The 19,469-nt window shown below is 47.5% G+C and overlaps 3 non-coding genes across 3 annotated transcripts; all 3 read right to left on the bottom strand.

Moving 5' to 3' along the window:
• Positions 1-7: 7 nt before the first annotated feature.
• On the bottom strand, positions 8-79 carry TRNAE-UUC (transfer RNA glutamic acid (anticodon UUC)). Its single transcript has one exon. It is a non-coding gene; the product is annotated as a tRNA-Glu (tRNA).
• A 76-nt stretch (positions 80-155) lies between these two features.
• Positions 156-226, bottom strand: TRNAQ-CUG (transfer RNA glutamine (anticodon CUG)). The gene has a single exon. It is a non-coding gene; the product is annotated as a tRNA-Gln (tRNA).
• A 9,374-nt stretch (positions 227-9,600) lies between these two features.
• On the bottom strand, positions 9,601-9,672 carry TRNAE-UUC (transfer RNA glutamic acid (anticodon UUC)). Its single transcript has one exon. It is a non-coding gene; the product is annotated as a tRNA-Glu (tRNA).
• Between the last annotated feature and the right edge of the window lie 9,797 nt (positions 9,673-19,469).

The following is a 19,469-nucleotide window of genomic DNA, read 5'->3' as shown; positions in this document are numbered from 1 at the left end:
CCACACATTCCGACGCCGGGAATCGAACCCGGGCCTCCTGGGAGAAAGCCAGGTATCGTAGCCACTAGACCACGCCGGAAAGAGGAGAAGCGGTGCAAGCGGGTGAACAAGAAACGTCCAAGGCAGTTTGAGTGGGAAAAAGAAAAAAAAAGCGTAGGTCTCACCGAGATTTGAACTCGGATCGCTGGACTCAGAGTCCAGAGTGCTAACCATTACACCATGAGCCTTTTTTTCTTTATTGCCTTGAGAATCACAAGCAACAATTAATAAAAGCACCTCAGCTACACTTGAGTAGCTGCAGAGGAATTAAAATCTTTTCAAAATAACCAAATCATCAAACACAGAAACCCACTCTGGTGGGTCAGTCTGCACCCTGAAAGCTTCGTGTAGATAAACAGCACTCTCAATGAAGTTTTCACGTGCAGAGCGAATGTTGACATCTGCGTGTCGCACCTGCATTCGCGTTTTCCACCGACCGTTGAGGCCGAGAAGCATAATCAAATCATAGGGCACTTCCTCATTTTCGACTGGGAGGAATCGGATTCCATAAGAGTGTAAAGGAAGATCTTTTTTAATCGTTCTTTGGAGGATATCCCAAAGAAAGATAGGGTCCCAGCACTCTAAGAAAACGTGCTCGATCGTTTCAGGTTTTTTACACAACAAACAATTTGTTGTCCATGGCACGGAGATCCCTTTATCATTCAGCCTTGTTTTAACAGGGAGCGTATTAATATGGAGTTTGAAAAAGAATGTTTCAACTCCTGACTTAACGGGCATCCTACTAACTCGCTTTAAAACATCTTGCCCAGGCCCTCGACGGTGAAGTGACGGGTACAAAGGTACCGGCAGCGTCACATTAACCAGGTCTTTGCGCAATTTTTTCTTCTTGACATTGCATAGGTACTCTGGGAAGAAACGTACATAAAACATCTTGCACGACAGAGCAACCTCTCGCAAGTAGCCAGTCACAGCACCTTTCATGTTTTCGCATTACACTATTCTTCCAGGCAGCAGCCTCTGCAAGCGCACTTGCATAATCGTTCATAGAAAGAAATCACTTTGATCACGGAGGAAAATAAATCGCGAAACAACTTGACGCAAAACAAGTGTGCCAGACCAAGCCCCCCCGATTTTGATAGTACGAAACAAATTCGTTCCGCTGGATTTACCCATGTCGATGCCCAAATAAAAACAGCAAAAACGTGTTTTTTATGAATAGCTGTCCGCGATGCACACAATACATTGATAAGGTACCACAGCATTGAAATCAGAAAAACATTGCAAATAGAAGCACGAGAAAACATTGATAGTTGTCTTCCTTGCCACGCATCGGCTTTCTCTTTTGTTCTGGAAGTTTCTTCTATCCAGTGCAGACTGGGATCCCGATAGCAATCTAACGGCACGCCTAGGTACCGTGTTGGCAAGGTGGACCATCGCAGCCTACAGAACATGCCTAGAAAATAATGTATCAGCATGCAATAAACAAGTCGCTAGCCTACAAAAACAATTGTCATCCCTGGAGTTAAGAATAGATGACTTAGAAAATCGATCCAGAAGATCTAACCTCATCGTGTATGGTATGCCAGAAGATGAAGAAGAAAACTCCGAATCCCTGGAACAGGCAGTGAACGAAAAGGTCATTAATGATACTTTAAAGTTAGATGAGGTCTCAATCGAACGGATCCATCGACTAGGCAAACCGGAGGTAAACAAAACAAGGCCAATAATTTTAAAGCTGTTAGATTTCCGAGAGAAAACAAAAATTTTGCGAAGCTGTCATAAACTGAAGGGGAGCGACTACGTCATCAGCGATGATTTTTCACCCCGTATTCGAGACATTAGGTGGAGGCTATGGGAATATGGGAAACCAAAGAAGGACTCTGGTGATAAAGTGGCTTTGGTTTATGGCAAACTAAAGATCAACAGTCGCCTTTATTTTTGGGATGAAGAAAAAAATGCTGTGTCTCCCATAGTATCCACTTTTAATGAACCAAAAAACCAGGACACCTATACGCGCAACCTGCGTCCACGCTGCCCCCAGTGTCCAAAATAACCTTCGTTGATGTTAACGTTCGAAGAATAATTAACAAGCTTGATCCCCTCGAATCAATATTAAATTTTGGGCAAGAATTCATCGCCATAACAGAAACTTGGCTAACCAAAGACGTCAAAGACTTTGAAATAACTACTCCAAACTATGTCATTATTCGCAAAGATACGCCAACACGAGGAGGAGGCGTTGCTCTGTTGATCAAAAAAAAATACCGTTCATTACCTTGCCGGACGTTGAAGGAGTTGAAGCAGTTTTTTGTAAACTTTGCCTTGTAGATACTACCATCACTTTGGGATGCATCTATCGCTGTCCTTCTTCCGATCTGATTACAATGGAATCTTTGTACGCTTATATGCAGCAGCATGTGAAAGGAAACAAGGTGATATTACTGGGCGACTTCAATCTACCTGACATGAACTGGCACACACTACATCATCGATCACCTTGCGCCGATGTTCTTTTTGATATCTTGCTTTCTTTCGATTTAACCCAGATAATAAACGAGCCTAAGCGGGTACTAGGATCTAGCTCGAACATTTTAGACCTAGTATTTCTTAGTAATCATTTGCCTATCCATGAGGCAAAATCTAAAGTGTCAGCCGGCCTGTCAGACCACGAACTGGTCTATAGTACGGTCCCATATAATGGTTCTCTACCTTCTTCACGATAAACAATAATGTATAAAAATTACAGCAGAGCCAATGATACAGGCATCGTTGATATACTATCACTCGAACTCTCATCCTTCCATCACCTTGCACAGGATGCAAACACAAACATCGAATCCCTACGGCATAAATTTAAAACAGTTGTGTCATACTGTGTCACTAACTACGTACCATTGAAAACTAAAAGGGCCCACAAACATAACCCCTGGATAACTCGAACCGTAATCCACGCAAAAAGAAATGTTCGACGACTCAGAAAGAGAGACAGAAAGACCATCTGTCACAACGAACAGTTCTAAAACTTATTTTCACTGTTGATGATTTGAAATCAAAAATGAAGAGGGCCAAGACATATTATTTTACACAAACACTTCCTAAATTTCTAAAAAATTCTCCCCAAAAATTCTGGCGGATATGAACTCTAAAAAACAAGGTGAAAAACAGGCATCGCCGGAGGATAACAGAAATGCAGCAACTACTTTAAATAACTACTTCTGCTCCATCTTCACAACGGATAACGGAGAGCTACTAGGAATGAACTCTAGCGCAGGCGTGACAATCGAACCACTAACGGTAACTGAACCCGGAGTGTTAAACCTTTTACTAAATCTGGATACTAAGAAAGCACCAGGGCCTGATAACATCTCTAACATATTCCTACTTAGATATGCCGAGTGGATAGCTAAATTCCTGGTACTACTTTTGAAGAAATCATTATCCTCTTGCACCCTCCCTAGGGATTGGAAAACCGCCAAGATAACACCGATACACAAATCAGGAAATAAATCCGACCCTTCGGACTTCAGACCTATATCACTAACGAGCACAGTATGCAAGTTATTAGAACATATTGTTTTAAAACACATAAACGCTTATCTTCAAGTAAATGACATGTTAACCCAGTGTCGACACGGCTTTCGTAAGGGTCTTTCTACTATTACTCAACTAATCGAATTAACACATGACATACCCACGAGCATTGATAACCAGAAACAAATTGACCTTATATTTCGAGATTTCTCGAAAGCATTTGACCGTGTGTCGCATACTAAACTTAGTGCAAAACTTCAACTTATTTTAGGAGTTGGCCCTGTTCCAAACTGGATTAAAGACTATCTTAGTAATCGCATGCAATTTGTTGAAATTAACGATGAGAAATCAGCGACAACTAAAGTTACATTACAGTGACCGAGGAAAGCAAAAAGAATTTCATGGGAAACCCGGTCAAAGGCCTTGCCAAGTCTAACTGCATCATAGCTATCTAACCATCAACCACGTCAACACATTCTAATATTGTTCTTGCAAGATGCGTATTTGTGGTGATGCTGCGACATTTGATGCCACACGTGTGGCGAGGCCTAACCATTTTGGTGATTACGGTCTGCATTCTTTTTGCTAAAATCTTTATGTACACTTTATAGACCACGTTGGTGAGATCAATCGGTCGATATGACCCAACCAACATTCGTTTCTCTGGGTCATCAGTCTTGGAGATTAAAACAATGTGGGAGGTAGAGAAGGACAACGGAAGTTTTTTTTCGTTCATGGGCTTCCGTAACCACATGGAGCAAAAACTGGGCCACATGTTGTTTGAACGTTTGAAAGAAAACAGCACTTAGTCCCCCGGCCCAGGAGCTTTCCCAGATGGTAGGTCCTCAATTGCGTTTTCTATCTCTTGCAAAGAAATAGGCAATTCTAGACGCTCTTTAGTGTCGTCATCTAGTCTTTTCACCAGATTTAAAAAACCCCGCTGAGAGCCGTCTACAGTCTCAAGCTTATTGCTAAGCAGCTGTTTGCATTGGTCTTCTACAGCGCGTTAAATTTCGTTGGCATCTTCCGCGGTGCGGCCTTCATATCTGATGCTTCAAATTTCTTTCTGGCAAGCGTATATTTTTTCATCTGATAGCGCTCTGTTTGTCAGCGCTTCGACGGCCCACAATTTTACAGACCTTGACCGTATAACGGTCGCTCTGTACCTGACGTTATCTATTCTTTCGAGCTGACTTTTCAAGTCCTGTATTTCTATAGCAAAGTTTCCCGGCTGAATACTTTCCATGCTCAGTAAACACTCAAGTTGTGCATTCAGTTCGCTTTCTTTTTCTTTCCCTTTGTAACGAATCACAGTACTTTTTGCTATTTCTTTTATCTTCACCCATTCTTTGAAGCCATTCCATTCAGCTGTAAAACTTGTTGGGTACGCAGCAAGCCGCTTTTTAATCTCGGTTGTAACTTCCGAAAGAAACTCCTCATTGTCAAGAACTTTTGCGTTCAGTTTACATGGTTGCCAGTTGAAGCTAGATTTTTTTTCTTCATCCAAAAAGTCGCACGCACTAGGCAGTGGTCACTGAAAGACACAGGTTTCACAGTGTACGCAGAGCAGAGGGGCACATGATAGACTGCTACGTATATCCTGTCGAGTCTAGCGTGATTATCCCGCTGAAAGTGCGTGAATTCTGGCTCGTTTCCAGTGGAGAACACGCTGTCAACATCCTCAAGACCGTAATCATGCACTAATGTCTTCAGGAGTTCGGAGCTTTTGTCTCTTCGCGATCTGCGTTGCACTATGTCGACAGCAGTGCACACACAGTTGTTGTCACCGAGTACAAGCAAAATCTTGTCGCTCTGCAACCATGGCTCAAGATCATTAAAAAACAATTGACACTCGCTTTATAAATTAGGAGCATACAAACATAAAACACGTAACATGAATTCGAGAAAGTGAAATTAGTTTCCAAAAGACGACCGCTTTCACAGGCGAACACTGACTCGCCGCTTATTCCTAACGAATTACGAATAAGTAGCAAGCATCCACCCGATGCACCAACGGAATGACATGCACACACATCAGTGTATTTTTGAAAAGAAGACACCATGCGTTCGTATGCGCTTGAGTCTATCTTGGGCTCTTGCAAATCTACTATATCTATATTGTTATCCAAAAGGAGCCGATTAAGCTGGCATTGTCGCCTTCTAGCTCCTAGCCCTCTGACATTCAAAGTAGTTACGCGAAGTTGTGTCTTTAGCTTATGCGCCATGCGTTAAAAGCGTCACCAGTAGACGTACAGGCGCCCAAACCTTTAACTGGCGTGCGCGAGCGGCGACTTTTCTGTGCGTCAGCGCCGTATGACGAAGCCAGGCTGGAAAGTCTGAGGCTAAGCGCATGCGGACAAAGCGCGCTCAGCTGGGCCCATCGTCTGCTAGGCTGTTCCCTCTTATGGACGTCGCCCCACATTATCGCACTTGAGACGATTAGGCAGTGTGAGTAGGCGAATGGTTTTGCTCGCATTTCAAATTTCGAAGATCAGCGTCGTTGCAACCAAGCGAAGAAATTAAATAAACGATTAATCATGCTCAAACGATCTATCACGCGAGAAACCAAACAACATGGCTCGTTCGTTTGTTACCTGCTAACGTAAACGCTGTTTTTCGTGTCTAGAAAAAAAAGGCAGTTTTCAACACACTGCGTTCTATATGCTTCCGAGCGGAGGTGAGGCCATAGAGAAAGAAATTGTGAAGCTTTAAGACCGCTGTGGGGAAACTTCAGTGATGCTGCTCTGCACGACGCGTTCACGGCAGTTTGCGACAGTTATCAAAATGCTCCCCGTATACGTCAAGGGGAAAGACAAACAAAACGGGATGAAATCGCAAAGGGAAGCTGCTAAAAACTCGGCCTGTCTTGCGCATTATTCGTGAGGACTGTAAGAAATATTCTGTGTTAGTCTTAAGAATATTGCAGCACTTTGCATGCATCTAAGTGAAAGAACGAAAATTGAGATCGTGAACCATTTTACTCTGCGCTTCATTCTTGCTGAAATGCTAAGAAACAAAAGCAATGGTGTGACCAATAATGGGCGCACACAGGTCGTTGAGTAGCGGGTGAAGTCACCGCCATTCCCGACCACAGCAAGACATGCGTCGTGGCAGGGAGTTGTAGAGCGCCGGCACAAGGTCGCTGTCGGCCTTCAGCTCTTCCCACTGTCTGCTGGTGGCCTCCCACAACTCATCCGGAGTAGCGGTATGGAGGCCCATTTTTGACATGTTGGCTTTTAAAATGCCCCAAACATTTTCAATAATGTTCATATCTGCGCCCTTGGGATGCCAATCTAGCGCCATCACTCCAAGGTTTTCGAGGTTTGCGGTCACTGCGTGCGCCGTGTGGATCGGTGAAAGATCATGTTGTATCAGGAAATCTCCATCTCTGTAGGATCCATCCAGCACGTGAGGAAGTAGCTGGTGGTCAATGATGGCTATATATGTTGTGGAGCACAGCCGACCATCAATGCGGTGAAGAGGCCCGAGGCCATCCTTCGTGATGACCCCCCACACGTTCACAGATGTTCGGCCACTTGCCTTGACGTCGTAGATGTAACGGTAACGGGGATCATACCTTAAAAAAAGCAGCATTTAATGCGAATTAATGACAGTGGGTAGCAATATAGTAATATCGTGGATAATAAAAGAAGCCACGAGAGAAAAGGCAAAAGTTATTGATTTACCTTTTTGCTATTGGCCGGTATACTTTGTTTCTGGTCCTACTGAGAGCACAAGGTGCTCTCATCTGTAAACGCAACGTTTCACCAATCGTCGACGGTCCATTGGAGATGTTCGTGAGCAAAGGCTAGCCTTATTGCCCTGGCACTGTCGGAAAGTAGATGCTTCTGCGCAGCTGTCCTGTTTCTGATTCCTGCTTCCCTTAGCCTTTGCCTAATTAATTCATCTGACACGTTAAGGCCGAGGGCAGCCCTTATTTCCCCCGCTGTGATGAACGGGTCGTCACTAGCGCAGGCAAGAATCTTCAAGTCTTCTTCTTCGCTTGTTTTTCTGGTGAGGCAGCGAGGAGCATCTTCAATTAGTTCTTCGTCCCGGTAGGCACGTATTATTCTGCCCACAGAAGCTGGAGACACTCCAGTTGCTTCAGCAATTTCCTTCTGCGATGAGCCGCCTATTGAAATTCCTATAATTCGAACTCTTCGTATGAGTTATACGGGGTGGCATTTTGGTAGCAGCTAGAAGCTCCCGCGAGCACGGCCTGTAGAACAGCTTCACTGAGGTCTCACAGCTGTCTTACAGCTTCGCCGCCGCGCTGAAGCCTAAATAACGCAGTGTGTCGACAACCGCCCTTTTTTTTTCTAGACATGAAAAAGCGTTTACGTCAGCAGGTAACAAACGAACGAGCCATGTTCTTTGGTTTCTCGAGTGACAGATCGTTTGAGCGTGATTTATCGTTTATTTAATTTCTTTGCTTGGGTGCAACCAAGCTGATCTTCGAAATTTGAAATGCGAGAAAAACCATTCGCCTACTCACGCTGCCTAATCGTCTCAAGTGCGATAATGTGGGGCGACGTCCATAAGAGGGAACAGCCTAGCAGACGATGGGCCCAGCTGAGCGCGCTTTGTCCGCATGCGCTTAGCCTCAGACTGTTTCCAGCCTCGCCCCGTCATACGGTGCTGACGCACAGAAATGTCGCCGCTCGCGCACCCCAGTTAGATTTGGGCGCCTGTACTTGCCCACCTTCGCAGTCACGTAGCCTTCCACGTTTGAAGATCCGGAGCGCACACATTCTCCCAGCGAACAGCGGGGATACATTCGCAAGCATGTCCAGCCACTGCAACCCATTTCGCGCACATTCCCAGCTTGGATGTTAAGGCCGCTTGACGTTAGTCAGCTGAAAACCGATACACAGATCTTCCAGAGCACCACACAACTACGCAGGCGGTTTCCCCGCCTGCTGTGTTTCAGCTGATAAATTAGGCGCGGATTTAACGTTGAAAGTCTTATCCCAGATGTTTTCGGCGGCGGCTCATCGCTGCCATCGCCAGACTGCTGCTTTTACCGACGCTCTCTTCATGTGGGCGTTTCCCAGCCATTGAGGCCGCCGTTTCCTGGCTGACGTCCATGGCGTCAGTCCTCGCAGACTCCCCGCCTTCAGGTGTTTCGACGCAAATTTCGTCGTTTCTTTCTGTGAATCATGATCGTCTTCGGAGGAGGCATCAACGACTTTCTCACCAGCCTTATCATTGCTGGCTGCCGTAACTTTCTGCTTCGTTAGAATGGTCAAGGAAGGCGCATCCTGTTTCACTTTCAGCCCTGCAGAACCAGCTGCTTCCTCCGCATCCGCCTCGTCAATTAGAAGCTCAGATGAGTCCTAACTTGTCCCGGGTCCAGCAATGCTTGCGTAAGTGAGTGCACACTGGCCATTTCGTGGCCGAACCGTCGAAAAACTCCACAACGTGGAACCCGGCACTCTTTACGGATGTGGCCGGTACGCCGACAGCGGAGGCACAAGGGAGGCCTGCCAGGAACGACGACAAGGGCAACTCACCGCCGACGTTCAGCTGGTGTGGCAGGTTGTCGAGTTTCACGCCGGCTTTCATCTTTAGGGTGACCAACCATGTCCTTGAGCCCTTTTCTGTCATGCCATGTGCCGCCAGCGCTCCCGGGAGTTTCCGAAACTTTTCCTTACGGTGCGAAGGCTGCTCGCACCTCTTCGTCGGACACACTGTGTAGAAGCCAGAGCAGCTTCAGGAGCACGTCCTGATTCGCCGGGTCAGTCACCAGGCAGCGACGCTTTTTCACACATGCGATACGCCCCCAGGGCGTAACGTCCGGGAGCAGCGAATGTTCCGCCAATGCGTCGCGGAAATCTTCCACACGGTACGATCGGGCCGCGACATCAGCATGCAAAAAAAAAACTTTCAAAACGAAACGCCCTGTAATCAAGCCTGGTAGAACAACCTGGTATTAACTTTTCTTTTCTGCAGTCCTGTTACTGCGGCGAGACATGGCCGCCGAACCAGCTCCTACGGAGCCCGGCATTATACGTCCGTTCACAAGCGTGGCCGGAATCTGAAGCATCCATTACACCATGAGACCGCTCATTCCGACGCCGGGAATGGAACCCGGACCGCCTAGGTGAAAGCTAGGTATCCTAGCCACTAGACCACGCCGGAACGAGGGGAAGCGGTGCAAGCGGGTGCACATGAAATGTCCAAGGCAGTTTGTCACAAAAAGAAAAAAAAAGAAAAAAGCGCAGGTCTCATCGACATTTGAACTCAGATCGCTGGATTTAGATTCCAGAGTGCTAACCATTACACCATGCGACCTCTTTTCTTTTTATTGCCGGCCTTCGACAGAGCATACAAAAAAATTTACATGATACATCTTTCAGGGGGAATCTGACACTCAACCAGTCGCTGCTGCTGGCTTCGTCATGTTGAAAGTCCCTCAGGGACACAAAGGGCTCTACCCTCGAGAGCCATTCAGGAACTTGGTCGGCCGTTTTTTGTATTTCAATAAACGAGTGCACGCTCTCACGAAAGTAAATTCGAGCACATCTCGCATCCGGTTGACAGTAGTATTGAGCCATTCGCGAGCGCCAAATAGCGTGGAGACCCAAAAGCAGTATTGTGTCATAATTGGTACGCCCTCGTCGTTTTGTAGAGGGAGATACCGTATTCTATATGTGTCTGCAAGCAAGTCTTTCTTGAGCGTTCCTTGCAAGACATCCCAGTAGTAGACGCCTTCCCAGCAGTGCAATACATGATTGATTGTCTCTGGCTTCTTGCAAATCGAAAAGTCTGAGCCCCAAGGCAGAGACATTCTCTTTTTCTCTATAGATGCTTTCACGGCCAGTGTTTCTATGTGTAACTTAAAAAAGAAAGATTTAGCGGCCGGTGGTACCTGTATTTTCTTCACCCGCTTCAACACATTACCGCCCTGGCCTCCATGGTACATGGCCCTGTACAATGGTTCAGGCAGAACATCACGTAAATCCAGATAGAGTGTTTTTCTTTTTACAGTAGAGAGGTACTGCAGCGAAAAACGAGCAGCTAAAAATCTAACACTCATTACCACTTCTCTGCTGTATCCATAAATCCGACCTTGAATGTTACCTGTTCCCGCAATCGATTCTGGTAACGCACGGCCCAGCCTTACTTGCCAGATTGTACGCAAGAAGGGATCACTCACGGCACGAAAAAATAAAACCTTCTCATGATTTGGCGCAAGAACAGATGGCTCAGGCCTAAGCCTCCATCTTTTACACTTCTAAACAAATTTGTGCCTCTGCATCGTTCCCAGCTCGAGGCCCAGACAAACAATGAAAAAATGCGCTGCAGTTTGGGCACATTGGTTCGTGAACAGTGCAGTACCTGGATCACGTAGCACAGCTTGCTGATGAAGAATAAGTTGCACACTGTAGCCCTCGCGAAAGTCGATAACTGAGTCCCTCTCCACCTGTCAGCTTTTGCACGTGTGTCTTAAAACTGGCTTTTCCAATACGGTTATTTGTCTTGATAACACTCCAGTGGGACACCTAACACTTCATCGAGGTCGTCACCCAGGACATATTCGCAAAGTTAACTGGATTCGCTGGCCATTCACCATACCAGATGCAAACATATTTTCCAACATTTACTCGTCTTCCGTTCGATTGGCTAAATTGCCGAACACAATCGATGGCTTTTTTATGCTCTCATCAACCACGAAAACGGCTACGTCGATCGCATAAGCCAGCAACTTAATTTCTGTCGCTTGTAACCTAAAACTATGAATACCGTCAATCTGTATTATGCTCAAACACAGGGCTTCTATGTATACACCAAACAAAAGGGGGCGGAGGGAGCAGCCCTGGTACACCAAATTCTTATTTATTATTAGTGTAGTTGCGCAGTTGCAGTACGCCATGGCCACTCCCTCCCTGATGGCCAATCAAAGATTCACCTCATCCAAAATTAAAAACAAATGTTCATGTGCCACGCAGCCAAATGCCTTTTCCTGGTCTAACTGAAGAATAGCAACACGACTGTCTGTAATACTAAAACACTCATGCACACAACTTGCTTGAAGAATATTAGACATAATAGAACGACCTTTGATGCCACACGTGTAATGAGCACCTGCTATCATATTCATTACCCTTTGTTAACCGCCTTGCTAAGACCTTCATAAATAATTTGTAGCCCAGGTTAGTGAATGAAATCGGCCTGCTATGAGACCTCCCCATTCAATCTTATCAACGCGACTGCGCTCAGCCCGGGTTTTTTCCGTGAGCAAGGCTCGTTTTGTTGGTTCTTCACCGAAAACCGCCTCTTCAGCTTTCGCACGCACCAGCGCACCACGATAACGCTCTTCTTCTATAACTTCTATCTTTTGTTAAATTTTCTTTACGTCATCAATCACACAGACCAGATCAATTAGTTAATGGGAACAATTGAAAAAAAAAGGAAAATGGTTCAAAGGTGTCAAACTGTTCAGGATGGAAAGCCTTACCTACAACACTATGGCGTCATAGCATTAAGGCGGAGCTTAAGTGTCTTGTCCAATTTTTGTATTATTACCTTCTTTGAACGTAACAAAACTCCCATACATATGTAATGCGTCTACATCACTTGACAAGTAAAAAGCGCGAGCGCAAATCTGCTTCTCTCATGCCAGACGATCAAAAGAGTTTTAGCGGTATGAAAGCCACTATGGTGGCTCATTTTGGTTCTTAAACACGTCACTTATATAGGAGACGCTCTCTACAATTTGAGCCAAAGAACAGAACCTGACAACGCAGCTTCTCCTTGAATCATCGTTCATCCAATCGACAACCGGGACCATGAACCGCACTGCAGGAAGCATACCGATAATCTATTACCAGTCATTACGTCACAAAATTTCCCCCTAAAATGCGCCTACTTGCTTTGTCCGCCTCATTGTGAGCAAGCAACCAGTACGGGTTCCGGAACATCTTTCATCATTGTGTGACTTGGTCAGCGACTGGAAAAAAAATTTACTTGTGTGCCTGACCAGACAAATTTTCGTCGAATCCAGTGATGAAAACCACTCAGTGATCGAAGACTGGAAGTGAATAGCGCTGTGACAGCCTTAGATATCCGTCAGCACAAAAAAATCATTGCTATAGTTGCGCTTTGCTTGTGCGATTGGTCACTCTAGTCAGTGCTTGTATTTTGTCTTGCTTTTGCGCTTTCCAGCTTATAAGAATTATGTTTTTAGAGAAAGGTTTTACTCTGCCGTTAGAATGTGGTAATCTATCAGCACAAGCCGACTTCAGTTACTCCTCAGCATCCCCTTAAAGAACATAGGTATAATGTCAAGCATGTGCCTGGATTACCTTGGCGTGCACTGCGAAGACTGTGAATGCTGTCCTGTCAGCGCCTGTCCCTTCATTATGTGTTCTTTCTAAGTTGTCCCGTCCTTTTCGCGTTGTTCTTAGAAATTGAATCTGTCCTGTCTTTGACATGACGACCACTCTGCTCAAATGCAGGGATAAAGACACAAGCAAAATGAAATGAACGTAAAATTCTGAGTTTTCAGGTATGTTCGTGAGCGCAAAAGAGCGGCTGTTTTTGTTTTCTGCCGCCTCTGCTGTCTACGTGTAAAACAAGCGGGACAGGTGGTCATGCCACGGAATGCGAAGGTATACGTTCACGACAATGTTACCGGCATAGATTCGACCAGCCTCGTGCCAGCTGCTGGGTTCTTTTCTGCTCACCGAAGAACCTTTCAATTTATTAGTTTGGCCTGTATTAACAAGGATGCCTACCGAAAGCGCTAAAACAGGCGCGGTGATTAGCACGACAGCTGCATGCCGTGATTAATTTGCGCGGGGCTTTAGCAGCTGATCTCTCGGACAGGAGGAGCGCTCATCAAGAGTTCGAAGAAACCAGAGCGAAAAAACACAGCAAGTGAAGAAAGACGTAAAGATACCGCACCGTATTGCCACTTGATTTTACGGATCATGAATACCTTCTTCCGCAAACGAGAAAACAGGAAGTTGACCTGGAAGAGCTCCAATGGTGAGATTAAAAATGAAATCGACTTCATACTATGCGCTAAACCTGGCATCATTCAGGATGTGGCCGTCTTCGGAGAGGTGCGTTGTAGCGACCACAGAATGGTAAGGTCCAGAATTACCTTAGACTTCAGGAGGGAACGGAAGAAGCTAGTGAAGAAGAAGACCATGAACGAGTTAGCCGTAAGAGGGAAAGCACAGGAGTTTAGGATTGCGCTGCAAAACAGATATTCGGCTTTAACTGAGGAAGACGATCTTGATGCTCATTCAATTCACGATAATCTGACATCAATAATTACGGAGTGCGCAGTAGAAGTAGGCGGTAGGACAGTTCGAAAGGGTACCGGGAAGCTATCTCAGGTAACGAAAGATCTGATTAAGAAGCGCCAAAGCATGAAGGCGTCTAACCCTACCGATAGAATAGAACTAACGGAGCTATCAAAGTTAATAAATAAGCGCAAGGTAGCTGACATAAGAAAGTTTAATATGGAGAGAATCGAGCATGCTCTAAAGAACAGAGGTAGCCTAAAAGCAGTGAAGAGGAAACTAGGCATAGGTAAAAACCAGATGTATGCATTAAGAGACAAGCAGGGCAATGTCATTAGCAATATGGATAAGATAGTCAACGTAGCCGAAGAGTTCTATACAGACCTGTACAGTAGCCAATGTAATCAGAGCGCTAATGAGAAAGACAGCAGTGCACAGGAATGCGTCATCCCGCCAGTAACGAAAGATGAAGTAAAGAAAGCCTTAGAAGCAATGAAAAGAGGAAAAGCAGCTGGGGAGGATCAGATAACAGCAGATCTGTTGAAGGATGGAGGGGACATCGTGCTAGAAAAACTAGCCACCCTGTATACGCAATGCCTTATGACCTCGACTTCGACTGTACCAGAAGATTGAAAGAATGCAAACATTATCTTAATTCTTAAGAAGGGAGACGCCAAGGACTTGAAAAATTACAGGCCGATAAGCTTACTATCCGTTGCGTACAAAGTATTTACTAAGGTAATCGCTAATAGAGTCAGGGCAACGTTAGACTTTAATAAAACTAATGATCAGGCATTCTTTTGTAAAGGATATTCCACAATAGACCATATTCACACTATCAATCAGGTGATAGAGAAATGTGCAGAATATAACCAACCTCTATATATAGCTTTCATTGATTCGACTCAGTGGAAACCTCAGCAGTCATACAGGCATTGCGTAATCAGGGGGTAGAAGAGCCTTATGTCAAAATACTGGAAGATATATATAGCAACTGCACAGCTACTTTAGTCCTCCATAAAGTCAGCAATAAAATTCCAATAAGGAAGGGCGTCAGGCAAGGAGACACGATCTCGCCAATGCTGTTCACCGCATGTTTACAGGAGGTATTTCGAGGCCTGAATTGGGAACATTTGGGAATAAGAATAAATGGAGAATACCTAAATAATCTGCAATTTGCTGATGACATTGCCTTGCTGAGTCACTCAGGATGTGAACTGCAAATCATGATCAATGAGTTGGACAGGCAGAGCAGATCGATGGGTCTAAAAATTAACATGCAGAAAACCAAGGTAATGTCCAACAGCCTAGCAAGGGAACATCAGTTCACAATTGACATCGAGAGCTTAGAAGCTGTGACGGAATACGTCTACTTAGGGCAGGTAGTGACAGCTGATCCGGGTCATGAGAGGGAGATAACTAGAAGGATAAGAATAGGGTGGAGCGCATATGGCAAATTCTCGCAGATCATGAGTGCCAGTTTACCAATTTCCCTCAAGAGGAAAGTGTACAACAGCTTAATCTTACCGGTACTCACCTACGGGGCAGAAACGTGGAGGCTAACGAAAAGAGTTCAGCTTAAGTTAAGATCAACGCAGCGAGCCATGGAAAGAAAAATGATAGGTGTAACGTTAAGAGACCGGAAGCGGGCAGAGTGGGTGAGGGAACAAACACGGGTTAATGACATCCTAGTCGAAATCAAGAAAAAGAAATGGGCTTGGGCAGGGCATGTAATGCGAAGGCAAGATAACCGCTGGTCCTTAAGGGTAACGGAGTGGATTCCAAGAGAAAGTAAGCGTAGCAGGGAGCGGCAGAAGGTTAGGTGGGCGGATGAGATTAAGAAGTTTGCAGGCAAAAGGTGGATGCAGCTGGCAAAAAATAGGGTTAATTGGAGAGACATGGGAGAGGCCTTTGCCCTGCAGTGGGTGTAGTAAGGCTGATGATGATGATGATGACTGCCACTTGAATATTTTTGAGACCAAAGCAAACAAATTCATCCCTCCCAGCCATCGATCATATCAAGATACTTTTCTCCGAAGGCTTAAGGACCCAAAAATAGAGTGCAAATTTCAGAGTAATCATGAGACCATCACCCAACCCTTAAGTAAATAACCTGCGCACCTGAAAGCCTAGTTTGCATAGGCGCTGGTATTTCTCTGAAAATTAATTTCCTTTTGGAACCCGCGTTTGCTTCGGTTTTGTGTGGTGGTTGCTTCGCGTGAACGCGCTGGGCTGCTCTTATACGGTTTGGTGATGCTATCATAAATCTGATGGAGGTGAAATTATAAAGATCTGCGAACTGTGCGATGCCAGTGCATGTTAAATAACCCCAAGTGATGGAAATTATCCGGAGCCTTTCACTACGGCGTTCCTCATAGCCTGAGTTGCTTTGGGACGGTTAACCCCATAAACATAAGCATAAATCTCATGTTCGTATGTTATCTCTTCTGAACATGGCCCAAAAAGCACCCACTCCAGCACAGGATGCCAAGCTAGAACAGGTATAATTTCTGAATCATCATGCCTCATTTCAATGCAAATAATTGTATTTCTGTTTTCAGGTTGGTCACTTAGTCATTTGGAGCCAGAAGAGGCAGCTTTGCAAGTTTCCCAAATGCACAGGAATCTTTGTGAGCTACTGCTGGAAATGTGGTACTTGCCTCTCATCGACAAACAAGAGCAATTGTTTTCTTTTGAACCACACGGCGAAATGACGCTTTTGTTGTGTCATATTCAATACTCATTATTTGTATTTCATAACAATCAACAGCGGTGTTCATTTTGTAATGTGCTTTGTTTTATTGCATGTTGTTGCAAGTATGCAACATAGCTCTTTTGGGTTAATAAAAACTGAACGAAACCACTGAATCAATTTTCCATGTGCACATGGGGATTCTTTCGGCAGCCTACGTCTCCTGAAATAATTTTATGATGAAACAAAAATTCGTGTAGTAAAGGGTTCCTGCGAAATCTTTATTTGGCTCAGTTGCCCGCAAAATGTGTCCACACAATTATGTGTAAATTTTAGTGATAACGAGTAATAAATTAATGGTGTTATGTACCATGATGAATAATGATGTCACACCGCTAATTAGTAAAAGCGGTTAACAAATGAATTAGTAAAGTTTCAAAAATTCAAAAACGGTAACATCATCACTATTTAATGATGGAAAGCGACGCGCGGCGCAAAACCGCGTTCGTCGAAACGAGAACCGAGCAGCTGTGTGTGAACTGAACAACCGATATCGCTTTAGCAGATGAAATCCCCGCTATATCATCACTGGTGGACTGCAATGTGGTGACAATATTCCCGACTACATGCACCAAAATTCTGATCAACCGTTCGTTTTACAGCCTTCTGGGTGGTGCCATTGCATTTCTCTTTGCACATAGCTTACATGTTTTAGTCAAGTTGAAGGCTAGCTAAAGTCAGGGGTTCGTACCAATGACATACGCGGTAAGGTGTCCAGCGAGATGTCGAGATGTGAGAGCTACTGCGACCTTTCCTCAAAACACATGCTTTCGCATTCCTCCCGGATTCTTCGGTGGGCGTTCGAAGCGAGCGGACGTGTTTTTTAGCTCTCTGCTCCTTCGGACGCTGGGCCTAAGGCTTCGTGGCGTTGCGGGGTCTCCCCATGGAGGCCACAGACACCGTGAACGAGCGAAGGCCTGTGTTCGGCGGTGACAATCAGCAACGCAGGGCAGGCCGCTCACGCTCACGATCACGGAGACGAACGCCGTCCAGAGGAAGGGCGTCCAGCCCCATTCGGCGAATGCAGGCCGAGATCGCTGATCTGCGGGACACGGTGAGGTGCCTGACGGCGGCGCTCATCACCACCTCGGAGAACCTTGAGTCCGTCATCGGGACCTTGGACGTGTCGCCGGCGGACCCACGCGTTCTAGCCTTGAGGGACGCCATGGCGCTCGCTCACCAGACGCAGAACTCCATGGCGGCTCCCTCCCCGCCATTTCTGGCCACCCCTGCGCTTCCTGCCGCCATTGCTGCTCCTGGGGAACCGGCCGTGATGCCCTCTCCCCCTGATGCTGCTGCTGCGGGCTCACCGCGGACACCTGCAGCCGAGGAGAGCATGTGCACCCCAATGGACGAGTCTGCTCTCCGGAAACGGCGACGCTCAACGGGGTCCGAGGAGGAGCAGGGCCTTCACACTCGAAGGAGCAGGGCCTTCCCAGCAGGAGCCCCATGGAGCCCACCTCCAGCCTGCTGCTGATGCTGCTGCTGTTGCTGGTGGGGCGACGGCGTCCGGAAGAAAAACGGGTGCGACCTCACCAAATCCCGCCGCACGAGACCAGGCTGCGGCTGGGGCTTCGTCTGCTGGCAGCGAGCGCGCCCAACTCCGCGGCGCGCCGCAGCAATGCCCCGCAGGCAGCGGCGACGCTGATGCTGGGGCCAGCCTGGTCCCGTGGCGCATTATCACTACCAAGGCGGCGCGGCGTCGGAGAGCTGCCCTGGAGCGAGCCGCGGCTGCCGTGGAGGTCCCGTCCAGCCTGGTGGGGACGGTGCTGTTTCGGCCGGCGAACCGGGGCACCGCCTTCACCAGGGAACAGGGCTGGGAGTTGGCCGAGGAGATCGGATCCCGCCCGGGCGTCCTCGCCGTCCGGGTAAACATGCGGCGGAATGTGGTGGCAGTGGACGCGGGGAGCAGCGATGCTCTCCAGGCCCTGCTAGCAACGGCCGTCATCCGCGGCGTGCCGGTCTGCGCCAAGGAGCCTCCTCCTCGGAATCAAAGCTCCGGCCTGGTCTTCGGTGTGGACGGGCGCAGGACGGCGGAGGAGCTGATAGCGGCGGCGGAGTCAACGGTACCGATGGTGTCGGCGTCTCTGTCGGGCAGCACACTCGCTCTCCGTTTTGCGGCGCCGACACCCCCGGCGTTCATCACCATATTCAAGCGCAGGCTCGCGGTCCGCCCCTGCCGTCCCCGGCCACTGAGGTGTGTCGTGCTCCTGCCCGATGCACGCGCTGCGGCGGGCCACACGAGCCTGGTACCTGCGCGAGCAAGCCCCGCTGCATTAACTGCGGGGGGCGGCACGCAGCCATTGACCCAGCGTGCCCGCACTGGCAGCGAGAGCGTCACGTGGCCACTTTAATGGCCACATCCATGGCCCCGATGTCCAGGCGGGTTGTCCGAGCCGTCGTCCAGGCTGAGACAGCGGCCCCAGCCCAGCAACATCAGCAGACGCCGCGCGCTCTTTCTTATGCGCAGGTCGTCAGGGGAACACCCCAGCAGCAGCAGCAACAGCAGCAGCAGACACAGAAGCAACGGCAGCGCCGGCAGCGGCAGCAGCGATCCGGTTGCCCGGCGTCCCGTACAGCGCGGCCCGAGCCTGCGGCCGCTTCTCACGGCCAGCCCCCTGACGCACGGGACGCGGAGATCGCGCGCCTAAAGCTGGCGTTGCGCGCCCTCAGCGCACTTTTCCCGGAGGGCACTGAAGGACACCGGGCTTGCTTAGAAGCAGCGGGTGCTCCCGCACAGATAAGCCAGCATGATGGCTAGCCGCCGGGCTCCCTCCCGCATACCATCCATCCTGCAGTGGAACGTGCGCTCACTTGCGGCGCGGTACGCCGAAATGCGAGTTCGCATCGCACAGGATTCGCCGGAAGTTATCGCGCTGCAGGAGACGTACATACGTTCACATGACGGGGAGCCCCAGATGCGGCTACCT

Source organism: Amblyomma americanum, chromosome 1, assembly GCF_052857255.1.
Source record: "Amblyomma americanum isolate KBUSLIRL-KWMA chromosome 1, ASM5285725v1, whole genome shotgun sequence".
Classification (NCBI taxonomy): domain Eukaryota; kingdom Metazoa; phylum Arthropoda; class Arachnida; order Ixodida; family Ixodidae; genus Amblyomma; species Amblyomma americanum.
This window is presented reverse-complemented; position numbering and strand designations above follow the sequence as displayed.